Below are 13,449 nucleotides of genomic sequence, written 5' to 3' on the forward strand. Positions count from 1 at the left end.
AAACGCAAATTCCCTCGAGGCGTGAACCATGCACGTTTCATTGCGTGTTTGAGTAAATTTTGGGGATATCCTCGCAATCTGAGTTGATCAAATAGGGCACCGGCATGATTTTCATAATCTTCCCTTCTTGAACAATTTTGCCTGACTCTCAACAATTGCCCGTACGGCAAGTTCTCTTTTAAAGATCTTGGGTGGAAGCTCCTGTAATGTAACATGGTGTTTTTATCTGTTGGTTTCTTGTGCAGAGACACTGTCAGTTTGTTGTCAAATGGTCTGACTTCCACGTCCAGGAATGTTAAGCAGGAGGTACTTCTGGTGAGAGTAAATTGGATGTCTGGGTGCCTGTGGTTGATCCAATCATGGATTCTTACAAGATCGGTTTCAGTGCCATCCCACAAGCTCCAAATATTGTCAATATGACAATACCACTGTTTCAGTTGCTGGGAGAAAATGGCCTAAATTGGCCATTGTAAGTACTTCTGTACATTCACAAGTGGCTACTGGTGTACCAATGTAAGTTCCTAGAATATGGTACTAAGGCACTCAGGGCATAGGTACACCAGGGGTCATCGATGGGCCGAAACATGTATTGTGCCACTCATGAGAAACCACTCAAACTGTGACTACAGGCCTGCCATTGCAGCCTAAGTGAGTTGGTGATTGCACCTCTCACGACAGATCTAAGTTTCCTTATATCTGAGGCACTACACTTAAAACCTATAAGTTACCCCTCTGGCAGGCCTTTCAGCCCTAAAGGCAGGGTGCTTGGTTATAAGTGTGAGAGTAACCCTGCATGAGCAGGGCACCGCTACAAACCCCGGATTCTCCAGGCTTTGTAAGCTCGGTCAGCCATTTAAATGCATTTAGTGGACAGTCATTACGAGATGTCTAACTATATAGTGGCTGCACCGAACCCAGTCATGTTTGGTATCAAACATGTTGGAGGTACCCCCCTGTACTCCCCGTTACATACAGCCTTTCAGGGTCTGACAGCAAGCTAGGGCTGCTGCCGACCACAGACACGATTCTGCCTTCCTGCTGCTGAGCCAAGCTCGAGCAGGGGAAGGTTGAACAATAGATTTCCTGTCACAGGGAGGTGTGACCTCCTCCCAGACAGGACTTAGTGTATTGGGCTGTGGTGGGGGCGCTTGCCAGTGCCACAAAATTGCTTTGAAGGGCGCATTTGGTGCCCTCCTTGCATACTCCAGTTTGAACCAGTTCATGGATCCCTTGGCTCCCACTCTGGCGTGAAACTGGACAAAGGACACCGAAGTATCCAAGTGTCTGTCCAGCCCCTCCTCTGGGAGGGACCCCCGAGTTGTTCCAACCCTTTCCCTAGGGTACTTAAGGGCTTACCATGTGGGGGCTCTTCCGATTCGTTGTGGGACCAGACTCAAGCCTGAAACCACATCATTCTTCAACCGTCTGGTCCTTGGACTTTGCCTGGAACCGAAACTGCATCAAAGAAGATTCCTGCTGCTCCTGGTCTCGCTGTCCTGCAAGTCTTCGTCGTCGTCTGTGTCTGCTTCTTCCAGGGTCTTCACCAGACCTGTGGGCATCAAGGACATTCAAAGTAATCTCCCTTGGAGTGAAGGAGTAACTCCCCTGTGTCTGCAGTCACCGCAACAAAGCCGACCGGTCTGGTCCCACGGACTTCGAAAGACTCAGCAGCACAGTTGGTGGTTCTGCAACTCCCTCGAGGCCTGACCTGTACTCTCTTCAACTTTGAGGCCAGTATCCCTCATTGGAACCTCTGGGACCAAACCCCAGTGCTCTGCGTCGGCTTTCCGGTTGCCAAGGCTTGTTGGCTCTGCACTCCAGAGATCTTCAGGCTACAAGAAGCTATAGCATCTCTTCCTGTCAAATACAGCGTCCTCACTGCATCCTCTCCACAGTGGGCCTATCTTCTTGATGAGCTGCTCAAGGTCCTCTTGCGACTCCTGTGCCTTCGAACTGTGGGTCCTCTTGAGGGTCTTCTTCTGCCCCAGTGGACTTCCCTGCTTGCTCTGGGCCCGCTCTGACTCTCCTGCTTGTGGGGAGTCCCTTGGACCTTGCTGTTCCCAAAGTTGCTTCTTCTTCCTGTCCACGCCTGTTGCAGCTGCCAGGGCTTGTAGGTGCTCCATCAGACACAAACCCCTGGTTCTCGACTTCCGATGTGGGACAGCTTGTGCACGTCTCCTGGTCTTACTCAGCATCGCCTGGTCCCCACAGCTGTAGCGACAAGGACACCGTCAGCTCTTCTGAACCATCCGTCATTGGTGGACATTGCTCTTCCGTGCTTTCTGGTCACTGCCGAGTGGCATAGACTTGTCCACTCTGCTTACAGGTTCTATATTTCAAGAATTTACCCTTGGATTCCACTGGACTCTTGCACAGTCTCCTCCTGCAGCATCTTTCCTTAAGACCTCCATTGTGGCCTAAGGCGGTTTCTGACATCACTTCTCACCTATGCACCCGACTTCCCTGGTGTAGGTATCCTGGGGTATCCGTGGGTAGGGTGACTCTCCAACCTTCCGTCTTCCACAGGGTTTCTTCTGAGTTCACTGGGAAGGGTCCTTCTTCAAAACTGCAGCCGTGACTTTCCAATTGACTTCTGTTGGGCATGCAATTGTGTTTCCACTCTGCCCAAATCCTCCATGTTGTTCCTGGGTACTTACCTTGGGTGGTTCCTTGTGTCCCCAGCTCCTGTGATTTTCCTGGTCGAAGTCCTGACTTCGGTCACAGTTTGCATTCCACTTTTTTAGTATATGGTTTGGTCTCCCCCTGGAGACCACTATATGTTGTGCTTTCATACCTTATTTTTTTATAAACATTTTTATTGAATTTCAAGTATACTGGTACTTCTTACAAAGAATCTGACAGTACAATTGCCCACTTTTTGAACAGTCATGCCAACATGACAATATGTTTGTCATGCTTCTGCATTGCTCACATCTCGCACATGACCCTCCATATACAACATTTACAATTATTATGTAGGTTACATTAGCTGTGGTTATGACCATCAGTCACTCGGGTCCGAGTCTGATTTTGCGAGCGGCGGGCTACAGATATTTCCTCTGAAGGCATTCCACATCCCCCACACCCGTGTCCACTTCTTAGGGCACCTTCTATGAATACAAACAACCTTTTCTGCCACCATTGCTCTATCCATGTCCCCACACCATTGTCCAAGAGTCGGGATTGCCTGCTCTCCCCAGTGCTGAGCTATATTGCGCTTAGCCAGCATCATACCCAAGGGCGCCCAATCCTGGGCCGCATGATTGAGATCCGTCGGCTCCCAGATATTGAGAAGACATCTCTTGGGGTCTGGGGGGACCGTAGGTCCCCAAACCTGCGTGATGGTGTCCTTGACAGCCTCCCAGTATTGCACAATTTTGGGACATTCCCACAAGGTATGGTAAAAAGTACCCAAGGACCCGCAACCTCTCAGACACATCAGGCTGTCAACTCTTCCCATTCTGTATAGTGTGTGTCTTGTGTAATATATGCGGTGCAGTATTTTGAGCTGTACGAGTCGGAGTTTGGAGGGTATGGCTACTTCACGTGGAGACGCAAGAGCCTCCTGCCAATCCGTTTCATCCAAGTCCCTGAGTTCGGCCTACCATTTGTCCCTAAGGGCTATCGTGGGATCCTGCCAGTTAGTTATAACTTTACAATAGGTCACGGAGATGGCCTTTTTATTCAGGCGGTCTGTCAGTAATATATCCTCAAGCGGTGAGAACTCGGGGAGATCGGTGCCTGGTGGAATGGCTTTCGTGAGTGTGTGCCTGATCTGTATGTAACGGAAGTGTTCCGTCGGAACCAACTCATAGGTTTCTTGCAGCCAGGAGAATGAAAGCATCTCGCCCTTCTCCCACAGGTCCCCCACCCTCGACATACCTATAAGGTCCCACCTGTCAAAGCCCTTGCTGTTACGGAGTTTACCCGAACGTCGGGCGTCCCAAAGTGATGTTTGATGCGTTAAAACCCCCTCCCAGCCAAGTGCACGGAGTTCTGCGAACCAAATATGTATCGTGTGTGCAGGGGGTCCCACTAGTGTAGATTTGCGGGATTTATCGTATAGTGCGCCCAAAACACCCGCCGTTCCAAGAGCGTGCCTGTCCATGCGAAACGCAGGGTCATCCTGCGGTGCATGTATCCATTGGTTTACCACAATGAGCTGCGAGGCCCAGAAATACGTTTTAATATTGGGGAGGGCAATTCCGCCGTCGTACCAGTCCCTTACTAATTTATGTTGGGCTTTTCGAGCGGGATCCCCCCCCCTCCCCCTCCCCCAGAGTCCTACACAGCCCCACCATTTTTAAACCAACACTTCGGCTCTTGTACAGCAGTTCATGCCCCACACTTATTCCTGTAGTGCTGGAGTTTCCATCTGCCGCCAGTTTCTAACAATGTCCCGCTTGGCCACCAGAAAGCCCATACCAGCCAAATTTTGTTGAATCCTTGTCTCCAGCCAGCTGTCTGTTATGCCCATTAGGACTACTCTGGGATCCAGGACCACTGGAAACTGTAGCGCCTCAGCCAGAGAGGCATAGACCCTTCGCCAGTAATGCACTATGACCGGACAGTACTAAATCGTATGGTATAGAGATCCCTCTGTGGCATGACACACAAGGCACTCCAGACTGCGAGCCTTTCCCATTTCCCACAGCCTGCTAGGGCGGTAATATATTTAACGAAAATAGTTACATTGGATCAGTCACAGGTTTGAAGGGATAGTTTGAGTTCAGGTCGCCAGCCGGGCCTTTTGCCGTTCATCATCTCCCATCTCAAGGCTCGAAAAACGCCTGCATTTACGAGACAGATTCAATTAGGACAAGATTTTTTTAGATCCTACTCGCCCTTTCTGGTGAGTAGGAAGACAAACTAACTTTTGACCTCTGTCTCTGAAAGCAGAGCAAATGTGACAAGATAGCAAGATTTAAAGGCATCTTTAGTGTTGACAAAGTGAATGAGCAATAAAAATGCCTTTAAATCTTGTTAACTTGGCACATTTGCTGGGCTTTCGGAGACAGAGGTCAAGTGCATTACAGTTGGGTGGAGTATATTTTTTAAGTTACTAGAACTGCAGGTCTGGTAACAATTTTATGATTTTTCGAGCCCTGCATCTTCCTAACCTCTGTCGGCCAAGTCTCTCGCAAGCCCTTCAGGGGATCAGACCATTGAGCAGAAGGGCCTGTTTGATTTTGAGATTTCCTTCTTAGCCACTGCTTCCATTGTACGTTTGTCCTCCAGGGGATTGTATTCCAATACTTCATGTAAAGATTCTCCAGGGCGATTCTCCAGGGCGTGGCACAGCTGAAGGTACCTAAAAAATTGGGATTTGTGGAGTGCAGCTCCATTGAGGCATGATCAAATGTATTGATGTGATCAATGTCCCATATATCAAACAGGTGGGAAACAATTTCCATAGAAATACAAAAACTGTTAGTGGGAGGGTCCACAGGAAAATATTTAAAGACCTACAAAGACACTTTCCCGAGAGACTATGAAGAAACAGCAACTTGTCTAGAGGTCTGCAGTACTGCTTTGCGCCCAGAGGCGTCCCTTACTGCTCACCAGTATCTATGCACGCCTAACTAGAGCCCTCACGTGGGCAACCCATGAAAGGAAACAGGATCCCATCACTCACCAGAGGTTCATGCTTCATCATCTGGGATCTCCTCCCGGCTGTAACCCGCTCACTGTGAGGGAGGAGCACAGGGATGTTTTACAAGGTCTCCTAGGATGTGCTAACATCCAAAGTATGATGAGCTATGATGTATTATTCGGTGAATGATACATCACAAACAATTCTCCAAACAATTTCCATAGCCATAGTGGTGTTTGTGCACTAGGCTTCTCAGACCATTTAATGTTGGAAGGAAGCCTAGTCAAAAGGGGTGGGGGTGCCAGAGGGAACCCCCATAGAACAAATCTAGTGCATGTTTCTCCGAGTGTAGAGAGCTCCAGACACCAAGAGAAGTCCTGTCAGTCTCAAAACAGCCAGTCCCCTATCTGTACCATTTGGGATGCCTTGTAATAAAGACGGAGATTTGGGAGTCCCAAGCCTGACATGAGCATTGCCAATGTCCACAGAGATCCTGTAAGAATGCAGGTGGGACAAAAAAATGGGTAGTTTTGTAGGGTGTATAAGAACCGAGATCGAACCGCCATTTTCTACAGTGCCACCCTCCCCATTATGCTTAGTGGCAGGGATTCCCAGGATTCCAGGTCTTTGAGTGCGGTGCAGGTTAGGTGGCATGTTATTTTCCCAGGCAATGCGCTGATCGTGTGAAGTATGCCCAAGTAATGAAAGATATCCTCTTACGTCTTTTATTGTGTATCTGATGCATGTTGAAAGGGCTGTCCAGACAGATGTATGTATGTAGATTTACTCCAGCTCACCACTAGACTGAAGGCTTTGCCATAGACTCGAGGCATGTCTGACAGGAGTGGCAGTGTATCTTGTCACTGTTGCATGTAAAGAAGCATATCTGATAGAGACATGTAGTCGCAGATTCCTTATCTTTGAATTTCCCAGGCGTGAGATTGTATCTGGAAGATTTTTCTTCAAGAAATTCCCTCGCATGCCAGTAGGTGGCATCATTTGATTCTGCGTGACTTCGTTGGCGTCATCTCCGTCGTTGTGATGTCCATGTCACTTTTAAAGACGCCACCTAGTCACGTTGACAGTCAGTTCTTTTCCTTCCATGCCAGCCAGTACAGATTCGTGAAGATGGCTACTTTCTGTTACTTTTTGACTGTCTTTTTTCGATGATTTGTCAGACATTTTTTGGTGTGTAGGTTTTTCCAACATGTCGAAGAAGACTTCTGGATTCGAATCATGCGGCGCCTGCCACCCCACGATGTTGGTGATTGATCCACACCTGATTTGTCTTTGGTGCCTGGATTGTGAACACGACACGAAGTTGAGCTCCGACTGCCGGGCCATGGCTCCGAAAGCTTTGAGGGAGTGGTTGGCACTGCATCGTTTGCCCCGGAGGTCTCGTTCTTAGTCCCAGTCGAGAGGACGGTCCTGGGACTGCTCCAGGAGTCCTAAGTCCTTTTCCTCCCACTTAAAGTCGTTGGGTAGGCCAGGTAAAAGTCATGTGAACACAATAAGTTGAAGCGTGCTTCGACTTCTCCCTGTCTGTCAGCCAACATTCTGCGGAACCTGTGCATGGGTGGAGTCTGCTCTTCCCTGCCTTTCTGGAGATGGAGTGACCCCCGCCCAGCTCAAAGACTTTTATGATGCCATGTGCCTCATATTTGGGCAGACTGATCCTCCTGGTGCACCTTCCAGCCCTGAAGCTGATAGGGGACTTTGTCAGGTTCTGCGCTGGTGGCTCCGATATGGATATCCCCCCAGATGGATCCGGACCGATGCCGATCGCACCACTCCGTGGCTACGGAGGAGGGAGCTTCATATACTATGGTGTTGAGAAGGTCAACTGAGGTCCTGGACCTTCTGGTCCCTTCGGTGGAAGTCTAGACGAATATCTTGATGGAGGTCTTGCAGCCAGGTGTCTCCTCCTTGGAACGCCTCCTGCCATGCAATAAGACCTTGACTGGTGTCCTTCTGGGAACCTGGTCCAAGCCCAGCACAGGAGCTCCTGTGAATAGGACAATTGCTGCCTCCATCGCCCTGCACCAGGCGACCCAAATTTCCTGACCACCCTCCCTACCGCTGAAAGCTTGGTAATCCAGACCTCCACCTCACAAGGTGTGTTCCCATCCGCACCCCTGGACAGGGAATCCAAGAGGCTGGATAGTTGGGGTAAGCAAATCTTTTCTTCCTCCTGCCTTGCATTGCAGTCGGTGAACACTGCATGCCTTTTGGGCTGATATTCCCACTCCCTGTGGGAAACGGTTGCTCAAGTGCTGCCACAGGTTCCGAAGGAAGCTTAGTCTTTCCTCTACCGAGCTGTATCAGGTGGGAAAGATTCAGCAGAGTTAGCCATTCGTTGTGGGCTGGACACGATCAACTCGCTGGGCAGACCAATGTCATCGACGGTGGCTGTTCAATGCCGCACCTGGCTGAGAACTTATGGCGTTTCTGGGGATGTCCAAGCTTCCCTCATGAACATGCACTTTCATGAAACCTGTCTCTTCGGAGACAAAGCAGACATGCTAGAGCACGCCTCAGAGGATCATGGGCTACGGGCAAGTCCTTAGGTCTCTCAGTGGCCACACATCCCCTGTCTACTTTTCGCTCCTTTTGTGCCTACGGAAGGGGCTTGTTAGCCACGCCAGTCATACCCCCGCCGCAAGGCAGTGCAAGTTCAGCAATGTCTGTGCAGCCGTGGGCGTGGCTCGTTCCAGCCCCATGGGTCAGGCAGTCAGACACCAGGTTAGTTCGCTGCCCACCTCCCCTCCCCCGACTCCCCTACAGCCTCAGCCTCCAAACCCTCCCAGTCTAGTTCTTCAAGATCATGGGCAACCAGCTGGTGGCAAGATCAGCCATCACCTCCGCCACTGGCAAAACATCACGTTGGGCAGGTGGGCTCTTCAGATAGTCCAAAGGGTCTAACTCCTCTCATTCGAGACTACACCCCCCCCCCAATCCCACCAATTTATGACCAACTGACGGAGGATCACCTGACTTTGTGTCAGAAGTAGGCTGTGGTGGTTCTCCCTGCTAGTTTCTGGTCCTGAAAAAGGAAAAGGACTTGTGCCCTATTCTAGCTCTGCGAGCCCTCAACTACTTCGTCAAAAAGGAAAAGTTCAAAATGCACACTCTAGCAGAGGTCTTGTCTGCCCTGGACCCTGGATGATAGCGTTGGACTTGCTTATATTCTCATTCCTGTCCTGCCTGCTGATCGGCGCTACCTGCGGTTTAGAGTAGACCACAAGCACTTTCAGTTCACCGTGCTCCCCTTTGGCCTTATCAGCTCCCCTATGGGGTTCACCGAGGTGATGGCAGTGGTCGCAGCTCATCTGCACAGATCAGGGGTGCCAGTCTTCCCCCATTCTGACGGCTGGCTTTTGCAGGCGAGCTCGGCCCAGGCTGTCGTCCCCCCATCTCCAGACTACAACGGACCCTCTGCATTCGCTGGGGTTCACCATCAACGTGCTTAAGTCACGCCGGACTCCCTCTTAGACGTTCCCTTTCATCTAAGCTGTTATGGAGACAGTGCAGTTGCTGGCCTATCCTCCTGAGCGGTGAGTCCAGGATATTCAGGCTATGATACCATTGTTTCAGACTCGATTCTGGATCTCAGTGAGAGTGACTCCACGGCTGCTGGGTCTCATGGCCTCCTGCTTGTGACACATGCCAGATGACATATGCAGGCTCTGCAGTGTGACCTGAAGCTTCAGTGGGCGCAGCATGAGGTTCAGATCTCGCCGGGAACTGCGCAGGACCTGCAGTGGTAGCTGACTAACCGCGATTGGGTCCGAGGAAGACCCCACCTGCCTCCTCCATTCCCCACCCAGATCACACAGTTTGCTACAAAAATAGAAAGGGAGGGGAACAGAGGCTCTTTAAACTGTTTGACGCAGACCTCAAAAGAAATTACAAGACAGCATCCTCCAGCTCTGTATGAATTTTAGGTAAACAGTGACGTTTGTCTGCTCCCACGTACCGCTTCGTGTGTTATGTGGGAGAGAAGGGTAATGCGGAGCAGAAAAGGATGATCTCTCGATGGGTCGTCTTTTGCATTAAAATGTGCTATGCTCTGGCCAAATGGGCTAATTCTACTAGAGCTAAAGCTGGTCCCACAGCATTGGAGCGTAGTGCCCCAGTCCTCTAAATGTGTCTAGCAGCAACGTGGGCATCACTGCACATGTTCACCAAGCACTCCTGCCTGGACAATCAAGTTCGCAGGGACGACCTTTTTGGCTGCTCTGTTCTGCAAGACTTCCTGCCCAAACTTGTACGCAGTTCCTCCTCCGGGGATGGTATTGCTTGATTATCTATTCAAATGTAAGGAATCTGAGGCTAGTTGTCTCTATCAGGTGGATAAGTTACTTACCTTTGATAACGCCTTATCTGTTAGAGACATGATCTAGCTGCAGATTCCTTACTGCCCCACCCGTTCTGCCCGCACTACGGACAGGTTTTTAGGGTAGTGGCTATGCCCTTTCAGGGCCCTAGTTATTCAAAACACACCAATGTCAGTGCACTTCATGGCTCCGCGCTCCTGGCACGGAAAGTCGTGAAAGTAACTGACATCAGTGTGCAAAGATGGTAACTATATAGGTGACGCGGACCTCAAAACGGCAGAGTCGGCAACGTCACATGGAGCCGACTGACACCACCTTCCGGTGCACAAGTGTGATGCTCGATCCAGCAGTCTGACGCCTTAGACATTCAAAGGTAAGCAGTCTGCGGCTTACCGAAGGTAAGTGACTTGTACATCACCCATCAATAATGCCACCCTCTTTGTACCCCCTGACCACCTGCAGCCCTGTATCTGTTCATCTCATCTAAACCACTCTGTCAGAGGCACAATTACCAGTTCAAATTATAGTGGGGATAAGCGACATATCTGCCATGTGCAGCTACTTCAAAACCTTCTATGTCTGCTGAAGTCATGACTTTAAATGAATCGTGTCTCTTTGTTGTGCCTATGGATCAGTCTCCATACCTTGTTGAGGTCCACTGAATTCCTTAATTTGACAAAGCCTGTCGATCTGGAACCTTCAAAGCCCTAACCGTAGTTCTATCCACTTCAATGACTATAGCATCTTTAATGCCCCTGCAAATGATATGTATTATCCAGGATATTTACCAAAAAAGCAACCAGGACCCTTCTCCTGGTGCCTAAGGATTGTTTACACGCAGACTGTGGTCAGGTCTGAGTACCTCCACGGTCCACGCGCTGCTGCAAACCACCCATTTTGGCGATCCACCTGCTTCCCACCTCAAATCGTAAACCCTTTTTCAGATATGTTGACACTCCTCTTGGACATCTAGTGAAGCCTGCTTGCTGTAAGAGTGTGTTCATCCCTCCCTCCCTCCAAGTAAGCACAGTCAAGGGACAGAGTCCACTGGCAACTTTTTCTGGTACCAACTATTGACTGCGATAAACTCACTACATCAACCCTCAGCAAAGAGACTTATGACAGTAAATTGAAAAAGATGTATTTACTACACAGTGAGTGAGGCCTACAGCTTCCTACCTACGTACCTACCCCCCAATGTCCCAAGAGCTGCGGAGACGAGAAGCACATATTTCAGGCCAGAGTCTAGTATCTTTCTTTTGACTGTCACAGTCGGGACAAGACTGAGTGTATGCTGGAAATATAGATGTCATAAAGTTCTCAGAGGGAACACTGCTCTCTGAAGGTTGTGCCTTCGAAGGGTAAGTAAAGCAATGCAAGGAGGCGCGCCCTGAGCACCCTTTTAAAGAGAAGACCTTGGAGAGCCCTCTTGACGTTTGTGAATAATGAAGCCAGTCCTCGATGAGCAGTGCTATGCTGCGACCTCGCACACACTTTCAGAGACCGCCGCGCAGCGAAGGTTATTCCTTCTTGAAGGGAATCTTAGCTTCTTCTTATGTTTGATTCTGCAGAACATACAATGGCACCTCTGGTGGAGAAGGTGTAACGACTTTGGCAAGTGGGGAAACGGGTTCGAATCCCGGCTTCGGCTCAACATCCTGTGATTCTGGGATCGCCCTGAGACTAAAAATAAAAAAAATGTGTACATTCGCGTGCCGTGGTGAATATCCGTCCTTGCCATTTCTTTTTTTCTCAATCTGAATTGGGAGAAACCCATTTACTGACTATTTTCTCTTTGTTCTTAATTCCAGTAGAAGAGCCATACCGGGCCCTTTCTTCTCCTTAGTCTGTCCTCGTGCTTTCATGTTAAGGAGTTATAAAGTTTGCATGATATTTGCAAAGAGTCCCGTTGAGAAAAGTCGGCAGTTTGTTGTTGAATAGGGGCCGGGGATGTACAGAAGGACCACCTATCAGCAATGTAGTTACTAGTGCATTCTAAGTAATTCTGTCTCTTCACTGGCCGTGTTTTGCACGAACCGCTTGTTCTGTACTTAAGGGTGTGGTGCAGATAATTTAAACCTGGGTGGATATTTATATATGCACTCAAGGGCAGCTGCTAGCGGTCCTTTCATTTACTAAGTCAAGTAAGGGTTGCAGGTGCTGCCACGCCCTCAGGGAGAGATCTCTGTGGCCACGGAGAGCTACCGCAAGTGCTGTGAATGATATTTAAGCTGTCTGGATGCTCTGCCAGGTACCACGAGTTTCCAGCCTCCTACTTGGCTTTCCATCGCATGATCTCTTTATTCCCTCTGGGCACGAAGATAAACTGGTGCTTGTCTATTTAATGTTACCAGCATGTGAGGTAGAATGTGCAGTGCACTGTATTTTGAATTCCTCCTTTAAGCATACCTGTCAACTTGAAGAACAATCTCACCGTGTGAGGAGGGGGCGGGGCCTCGTACCTGAGAAGTATCTACGGGGCACTTTTGACCCCCCAAGCTCGCTGAGTTGATGGTCTGGGGGGTTTTCGCACCCTTTAATGGACGTCGCAGTTAAAAGCCTCGAAAGAGGAGCTGGAAAACCACTATTTACAGTGATTTTCAGCTCGTTTTCCCTGCCACCCTGTGATATCAGCTCCTCATTAGGAGACCGTGTGATGCGAGCTGCTATCATGTGTCACACGGTGGCACGGTGTGAGTTGGCAGGTATGATTTAAGATAACAGGGAAGATGGAACTAAATTTAAATTGTGCCACACTGTAGTGCGAATGAGCATTAAAACTACTCTGCCTAATCTTGATTCAGTATTTCGTGTTTTTTAGTGACATAGCAAAAACACTCTGCCTCCTAATGGAAGCAGGGAAAATATGCTTGGAAGTTAAAAAACAAAAAATATTATTGGGCTGCAGTGACCCCGCTGGCACCCCTGTACCTAGTAAAACCAAAGGGGATGATGGACGGAGCGTTTGAAGCAATGCAAACACTCACCCCCCAGTCAACAGATCTGGGTTTAATCCATCATCATTCTTTAGCTCACTCCGCCACCCCAGTTCAGACATGGCCATATGCAAATCAGTCTGACCCAGTGCCTCATGGGAACAGTCCAGCCCGAACTGCCAAGCCATGTCTTCCCTGGACCGGAAACAAGCATCCTGGGACCGGTTTCGGGTTCATAACCCTCATCAGCCAGGCTATCTTGAATCCAGTGGCAAAGTGAGCAAGGGACCCACGTCTGGGCCTACCCTGCCAACTTAGGGCGCACAAAGCAAAACCAAAGGGGATGATGGACGAAGCGTTTAAAGCAATGCAAACACTCGCCCCCAGTCAACAGATATGGGTTTAATCCATCATCATTCTATAGCTCACTCCGCCACCCCAGCTCAGACATGGTCATATGCAAATCAGTCTGACCCTGTGTGTCATGGGAACAGTCCAGCCCGAACTGCCAAGCCAGGTCCTCCCTGCACTGGAAACAAGCCTCCTAGGACCGGTTTCGGGGTTTCACCCCTCTTCAGCCAGG

At 49.5% G+C, this 13,449-nt stretch overlaps 1 protein-coding gene across 1 annotated transcript in view; it reads left to right on the plus strand.

Moving 5' to 3' along the window:
* RB1 (RB transcriptional corepressor 1) overlaps positions 1-13,449 on the plus strand; it is a 1,278,597-nt gene that overhangs the window by 517,766 nt on the left and 747,382 nt on the right. The gene's annotated exons all lie outside the window — the stretch shown is intronic.

Source organism: Triturus cristatus, chromosome 8 (genome assembly GCF_964204655.1).
Source record: "Triturus cristatus chromosome 8, aTriCri1.1, whole genome shotgun sequence".
Lineage (NCBI taxonomy): Eukaryota > Metazoa > Chordata > Amphibia > Caudata > Salamandridae > Triturus > Triturus cristatus.